General features: G+C 33.6%; 1 pseudogene; it reads right to left on the bottom strand.

The window, feature by feature from the left end:
- Window positions 1–5,221: 5,221 nt before the first annotated feature.
- Window positions 5,222–7,045, bottom strand: LOC120208581 (annotated as a pseudogene).
- Window positions 7,046–8,258: the final 1,213 nt, after the last annotated feature.

Genomic DNA, 8,258 nt, shown 5'->3' with positions numbered 1-8,258 from the left:
ATCCTTTGAGATATCCTTTATAAGATCAGAAGTAATATCAGTAGGCAAGGAATGATGAAGGAGGTCTTTTAGCAGATTAGGGTCAGGAATCTTAACCTCTATATCAGAAGTAGAATCAGGTTAGAGAAAAAATTTATCACCTCAGTAGGCATAGCATCAAAAGTCTCTAATTTGTTCCCTTGTTAATCAACCAGAATTCTAAAGGTGTCTATTTTCTTTTTAAGAGCTACTACAGAGTAGAAGAACTTTGTGCATTTATCACCCTCCTTGAGCCACTACACCTTTTTTTTTGCTTTAAGAACATAGCTTCAGCATCTTCAAGGGACTATAGTTCTTTTTGTAATTGAAGCTCCAAATCATAACTTGCCTCACCTCTTAGAGTTTTGATTTACTGTTGTTCCAATTATGCTTTCTTTTGCTTAACCCATTCGATAAGATCATTGTAAAAGGAATAATTAAGATTCCTAATATGGGCTTTCAGGCACTTTAGCTTTGTAAAAAGTTTCTACATTGGATTACCCACAGCAGGATTTTGCCAAGATTGTTCAACAGCATTTAAAACATTTGGGTGTTGAGTCCAGAAGTTAAAGAACTTGAAGGGTTTAGGTTCCATTGCTTGAACCTCTTTGTGAGTCCAGAGAAGAGCCAGACTGTGATCAGAGATGCCAGGTGCTAGGAACTCAACGTGGGAAATCGGGAAGGAGCTCACCCATTTATGGTTGACAAGTACCCTATCAAGTTTCCTAGCTAGGAAAGAGTCTTGTTGCTTATTGCTCCAAGTAAAAGTTGGGCCAAAATATGGATGGTCAATAAGATCAAGGTCAGAAAACACTTCCTAAAAATCTCTCATATCAGAAGCAGATTAAGGACCCAGGAGCGTAAAGTCAGAAGACTCATTAGAGTTCAGAATAATGTTGAAATTGCCTCCAATGATCCAAGAGAATTGATCCAAATTTCTATCCAAGTCTCTTAATTGTTGCCAAAGATGTCTTCTAACTCTGCCATCATTGCTACCATACACAGCAGTAATGACAATGGGAAACCTAGAAAGAAATCCTTTAATAGTAATACATTGTTCAGAGGCATGACAGACTGTAAACTCGATACCTTTTCTCCATAAGATCCAAATTCTACCGTTAAGGGCAAAGTCATAGTTGGTACAAACATTCCAATTAGCAAATTTTCTTCCAAGAATAATCTTAGACTTTTCAGCTTTAACTCTTGTCTCCAATAAACAAAAAACATCCACTTTAATAAGGTTTTCTCTTCTAAGGACACTCTCTTGTTTTATAGGACAATAAGTCCTCTAACATTCCAAAAACAAATGATCATTGGGAAGAAGTGAAAAGGGTACCTCCACTACCACCCACATCAGTATTTTTTGCTTTTGCTAACTTATCTTTCTTTTTCAACTTCAATTCATTAACAATACTAGTTAATCCTAAGGAAATTGATCTAATCTTTCTTTTCTGGTCTTCAGAAGCAGAAGTAATATCATCAACTCCACTTAAAACTTAAAATCTATTTTTTGATTCAGATAGGCCTATTTTTGTTTTGTTTTTTACTGGTCTACCCGTACCTCGCTTAGGGTTTGAAAATTGTGTAACAACTTTACCATCAGGAATATTATCAATGGATTTAGAGTTGTTAAGCTCTTTCTCTTCATTTGAGTCATTAATTTCAACTACATGTTCTATAGATTCATTAACAGAACCATCAGTAGTTTTACATGTTTCTTCTATAGAATTAAGAATATGAGGTTCTTTTTCCTGTAGGAGTTCAATACCTCCAATAGTAGGTTCAGCCACTGTAGGAGAACTATGAGCTTCTTTCGTTTTCCAAACTTGTTGTTTTATTGATGTAGGGTTTTTCATAACATTGCAGCTCTTATCACTATGGCCAAGAACACTACATTTTCTACAGTTAGAAGGAAGCCAGGGCACCTCAACCACTACCGAGGTAGATTTCCCATATTTAAGGACCACATTAACAAATTTGGGGATTTCTTCATTAACACCTATTTCAATACATACTTTAGCATACTCTAAGTGAGATTTGGCAGCAGTAACAGAGTCCATAGATAGAGGGATCCTATGGCACTAGCAATGTAGCTCAAGCCAGCTCTCGAGAAGAGTTCAAGAGGGACATTGTGAAGGTGAACCCAGACAGGTATGTGAGATAAATCAAATTGTAATCTTTCCATATTGGGTTCCCATTTCCTAAGGATCTAAGGTTTATTAAGAATATGCCAAGGTCCATTCTCTAGGACCCAATCCGTATTCGATTCGAAGTTAAAGGAAAAACATATATGTTATTTCCAGCAAATCTAACCTGGACTTTATTTCTCCTAATGCCTTCTTCCATAGGTTTCCACAATGAGTTGCATAGCAGCGAAATTGGGGGCAGTACCAAGGAATTGCCCTACAAGCGAGAGCTTCCACTCATTTATCCCAGCATCAAGTACCTCAGGGGGAGGGTGAACAGTTGTAGGTCCATCATGAACCCTAGGGGGGAAATTCCAAATCTTGGCCCGCATAACAACCAAATAACTTTCTCCAGTCCATCAAAAAACTCAAAAGGAAGAAAACATTCAAATATTCGAGTCGAAGTGAGAGAGAACGAGACCACCTGGAATACACCGAGGAGAGAAGATAAGATCGCCTGAGACACGACGAAGATTTTCAGAATTCATTAGCCTTGCTAACGTGCACCCAGAGAAAATCCTTATCGTGCGCCATTTTTTTCAATTCCAAAATGTATTATTTGTTATGCATCTATCATAAATCACTATTATTCATATATAAATTTTGAAAAATTTTGGATACTAAAATTATGAATGTTACAATTACTCTTTGAGAGAGAGAAAAAGCCTCTCAATCCTTACCTCATATTTAGTTTAGTATTTTAAGTTAAAGTGATGATAACATGCAGGAGGCAAACATTTTCTTGTTTGTTTTGAATTTTGTTTACCAAAATGTAAAATTTATAGAATACGATTCTTAAAATGTAACATTATTTGAGACATTATTGAGAATGTTATCTTAATTTGTGTGATTTATTTGAAAGGAATGTAAAGATTACATTATTTAGTTGAAAAATATAAATTACTTAAAAATAATTTTTACTAAATTTTAATTGTGATATATTTCTTTTTAACAACTTCAACTTTTAATATTAAATTGAAAATATTTGCATAAAAATTCATAAAACTATTTATGTTAAAAAAATTAATTTTGTAAAAACTTTATAGTTAATATATTACTACGATAATTAGCATATTAAAAAAATTAAAACAATAAACTTTTTATTCGCATATCCATGTTGCTCTTTAATATATGTTTTGTAAATTATCAAATGTTAAACTAATAAATCATTGTAAATAATAATAAAAAATATCTGAAAATGGGAAAATAATGATAAAATTATATATCATACATTTAATCTACTCAAATATATTTTTTTAAAAGATGAGAAACATCTTATAAATAAAAGAACAAAAATAATAACATTAACTCTCAACTCATGCACTCTCAAACAACATTCGATCTCATCCTATAACCTTAGAAACATCATAAACACAATATTAATAAAAAATATATATTAAATAATAAAGCACTATTAAATTTATATAACACTATTTAAATATGAAATAAATATGAAATAAAAAATATATAAACATAATACACCTCATTATATGGGATAAGCTACGCATTTAGTACCTAAACTATCAGTTTTTATCCGTTTTATCTAAACTTTCAAAAAACAATTCAAAACCATACCTAACGTTTAGTTTTAGTTTCATTTTAGTACCCCGTGGTTAAAAACTTAACAGATGGGCTGACAGGTCATAACTCCGGTGGACGAACGACCAATCTGAACAGTGGACCATAAGAGAATGATGAGTTGACCAACATAGAGTCCATCATCGATTTGGGAATATTGAAGCGTTTCTCGGTGAAATAGATCCTAGAATCATGTTCAGAGGGTTGAAAAGGTGTGGGTCGAAAAGTTTTGGCTTCATCGATCGAAGGATGCGACGGTCGAAAACTGTAGACGTAGCGGTCAACGAGCTCGTCCGTTAAGTTTTTAACGATGGGTACTAAAATGAAATAAAAACTAAATGTTAGGTATGATTTTAAAAAATTAAAAGTTTAGGTATTCAAACGGATCAAAACTGTTAGTTTAGGTAATAATTTCGTAGTATACCTTATTATGTATCTGGTTAAAAAAATGAAAGATATGATATATATGAGCAAAATCCCTTATATTAGGGGTAATATGGTCCAAAAAGATTGAATAACGCAATACATAAGAAATGGGTAGAAATGGCATTCTCACCATTGAAGGAGAAAAGTGTTTTATTGGTAAAATGGTATTATCCACTAGTGGATTCCTCTCAAACTAAACGTGGAAAATAATTTCAGGAAAAAAATATTATCTCGATAATAATTTTTTCGTTAATCAAATACAATTTAAATTGATGTGAAATTTATTTATAGCATTATATATAATCGGTAATAAGGTCAAGTTGGTAATTTACTTTAGGCATGGAAAATAAAATTTTTATAACATTTGAATAAATAGTTATTTTAGCTCCTACTATATTTTTAGAGTATTTTGACTCCTAAAATTTTGTTTTGAGATAAAAAGATCACATGTGAATGAAAACTATTATTCAACTAACTAACAGTCTAAAACAGAGTTTTTTTTCCGACTTTTTATAAATTATTCCGTACAAACTTTCTATAAATTTTTTACCTTAAACAACCATTCACACAACTTTTTTTTTAATTTGAATAGTATAAACTAGGGTACACTACCATTTAGTATTTAAACTATCAGTTTTGGTCTATTTTAATACTTAAACTTTCAAAAAAATTAAAACTATATCTAATGTTATATTTTTGTTTCATTTTAGTACCCCGTTGTTAAAAACTTAAAATGTTTAGTACTTAAACTATTAGTTTTAGTTCACTTTAGTATCTAAACTTTCAAAAAAAATCAAAACTTAACAGTAAGTTTCTAAGGGGTACTAAAAGGAAACAAAAATTAAATGTTAGGTATGGTTTTGAAAAAATTGGTAGTTTAGATATTAAAACGGAACAAAACTGATAGTTCAAGTACTAAATGCATAATTTACCCTACAAATTATTCATACCAATCACTGAAACTAAAGTCACCAAAGTAATTAGTTATGTACTATACAAGAAATCATATAATAAAATTGATTGCAAGTTGCAACCTATATAAACTTCCAATAATTTATACAGTGATACAAAAGTACTAAGAAATGGTATGAAGTTGGAGGGGACCAACAACTTGAACCAGTCTTAAAGACATGGAAGTGAAGTAAATCAGAAAAAGGCCTCCCCAAGGACCCCATCAAGCCTCATGTCTTTAATTGGGAGTACCAAAATTGTCCATAGCAAGGCAGAAACTAGGAAACCAAGTGTTTCAAGCAGATAAGGGTCTCTAGGGATCTCAATAAGCGAAGGGTATCCACACCAAGTAGAGCCAACAAGGGACAGCCCTAAACCAAAGAGCATGTTGAAGATGGGACCGGCATAGCAGCCTGATAGAGCCACTTGTGCCCCTTTTGGACCACCATTCAATGCTATGGTCAAATTGGTTATCAGGTATCCGACCGAGTTGCCCCAAGCAAGGGCGGTGAGACCGAGGATCGAGTGACTGATTCCGAGTATGTAGCCGAGCGAAACTAATAGGCCAACTAGTTCTTGAGCTATGATGTAGCTCCAAATCACACTCATTATGAACCCTCCTGCTAGCCATGGGAATAAGCATTTTTGTGGAGGGCTGGATTTTTAGGTTTTTAGTCATGCTATAACACCAAAAGTCAGGCCAAACAAGCACCCAATCACATAGTCTATTACACTTGTTTTGTCATCTTGAAGGTCCCAAAGAATAGATAAGAGAATTGGTGCCAATGACACTGAAACAACAGCCATTGGCTTAGACCATCTATCTTTACAAGCTATTGGAATTGTCAATCTCCTAGGTAAATAAAGGGGCATCTCTATGATCCAAAATAACATACTGCAAAATCTCTTTGTTTCCACTGACCCCTTTCCATCTTCCATATTCCCTTGCTCTAAACATGCAGTCTCTACTTTCTCGATTCCGTTCAAGATGGGTTTTTTCAAGCCGCCAGAATCGGAATCAATGTCGTCGTCCGTAGCATCGGAATTCCAAACGGTGTATACTATGTAAACAAGGATGACATAAATAATGTACATTAAGGAAAAAGCAAGTGATCCCCAAAGATTGATTTTCCCATAAACCAATATCAAAGTCAAAGACGAAAGAACCAAGAGGAGGTAGCAAACATCTCTTACAAAAGCCGGTTTGTTAATCCGAACTCGTTTTTGTTGAACGGATATGCTTATCGTTCCGACCACGACACAAGTCACAAACAAAGCTCCACCCAGAACTGTGTTTAGGGCAACATCTTGTGTCTCACTGTCCATGAAGGATACCAAGCTTGAAAAAACAGCAGGAGCACCATTGCCAAGTGACAAGAGTGTGACACCAGCAAGTGTGGGGGACAATTTCAAGAGACACGACAAGCTTTCAAGAGAGCAACAAAAGTATTCAGAAGCTGTGTTTCCCAACAGATAAAACAAGACAAGGAGCCAAAGGATCAGAAGGAATGTCCCAAGAACTGAAACTCCCCAAAATTGCAGTAAAAGAGGTAAAGATAATCAACATATCCTTGAGAAACACATGGGTTATTGGACTTAAGTAAAGAGCATTTGGCTTTGTAATCATCTAAATTCACCAGTCCACTACAGTTCTGCTGATTAGTCCCGGATTTCAGTTTATAGCTGGTTAAGACAAGAGATCCTGAAGACCTGAAACATGTCATCAAGAACACAGACGACGACAACACAAATGAAAGGTTGAAGAAAACGAGGATGTACCTCTTGCTCTTGTGTTCTTCAGAAACAAAACCTAAAGCACCTTTGGCCGTCGGCATGAATCAAGCTCTGCTAAAATTGGAAGAGAGAAGTAAACACGGTAGTTTGAGTTCTACCACGTGGGATAGTTAGGTTTTAAGGAGAAATGAGATGAAAATTAAACTGATTAATTGAATCTATTGAATTAATTTACAAATTGAATATTATGTATAATTTCGATATGGATTAACTACTAAGAATGTATAATGTATTAATTATATCAAACACACCGTCGGTTCTAAATACAAATAGGGTAAAGTATACAAATGGTCCTCTAACTATAGAGCACTACTTTGTTGAGTCTCCTAATTATTAAAAGTTACAAAATTGTCACCCTACTATTCATATTTTCCAAACTCGTCTTTTTCCATTAAAAGTTTGACGATCATCTGAGCTAGACATTAACTTGTTGACTGAAATATGATAAAAATTATATTTTAATGATGTCTACCAGCACCACTGTTGCTTTCAAGAATTAACTCGATGTCATAATATTTCAAGCATTGGCTCGACGACATAATGTAAACATAGAGTCGATCCACAAAATACATCTTAAACAGTTATGGGATTAGATTTTATCATATTTCAGTCAACATTTTAATGTCCAACTCAGACGGTCGTCAATATTTTAATGGAAAATGATGAGTTTGGAACATATAAATAGTCGAGTAATCATTTTATAACTCTTAATAGTCATGAGATTCAACAAAATAATACCTATAGTTAGAGAACCATTTCATAACTTTTAATAATTAGAGGGGTCAACAAAATAATATTCTATAGTCGAGGAATCATTTGTATAATTCAACCATAGAAATAATTGATAAAAGAGATACGGCTGTGAATTTAAGAAGATTGGCCCAGGTGCGTGTACAATCATTTTTTCACAATTTTACATTTTAAGACACGAGACTCATATGTAAATATCAAGTTTTGGATATTTTAAAGGCATAATATCAAAAATAGTCCCCGGTGTTTATCAAAATGATTATTTTGACCCTTATTCTTTTTTTGGAACATTTTCTCCCCAACATTTGACTTTGAGGCAAAAAACACCCTCTATAGATGGAAATCATTAGTTAACAGACAATTAACGCTCTAAAATATGAGCTTTTTTAACCTAAAATGAAACATTGAGGGCTAAAATATCCCAAAAAAATTAATAAGGGACAAAGTGATTATTCTATCAAATGTCAGGGGCCAGAATAATCCAAAAATAAAACATAGGCAAAATGACCGTTTTGGTAAACATTGGGGGGCTAATTTTGACATTATACCTATTTT

Source organism: Hibiscus syriacus, unplaced genomic scaffold (genome assembly GCF_006381635.1).
Source record: "Hibiscus syriacus cultivar Baekdansim isolate YM2019G1 unplaced genomic scaffold, ASM638163v2 tig00016637_pilon, whole genome shotgun sequence".
NCBI lineage: Eukaryota > Viridiplantae > Streptophyta > Magnoliopsida > Malvales > Malvaceae > Hibiscus > Hibiscus syriacus.
This window is presented reverse-complemented; position numbering and strand designations above follow the sequence as displayed.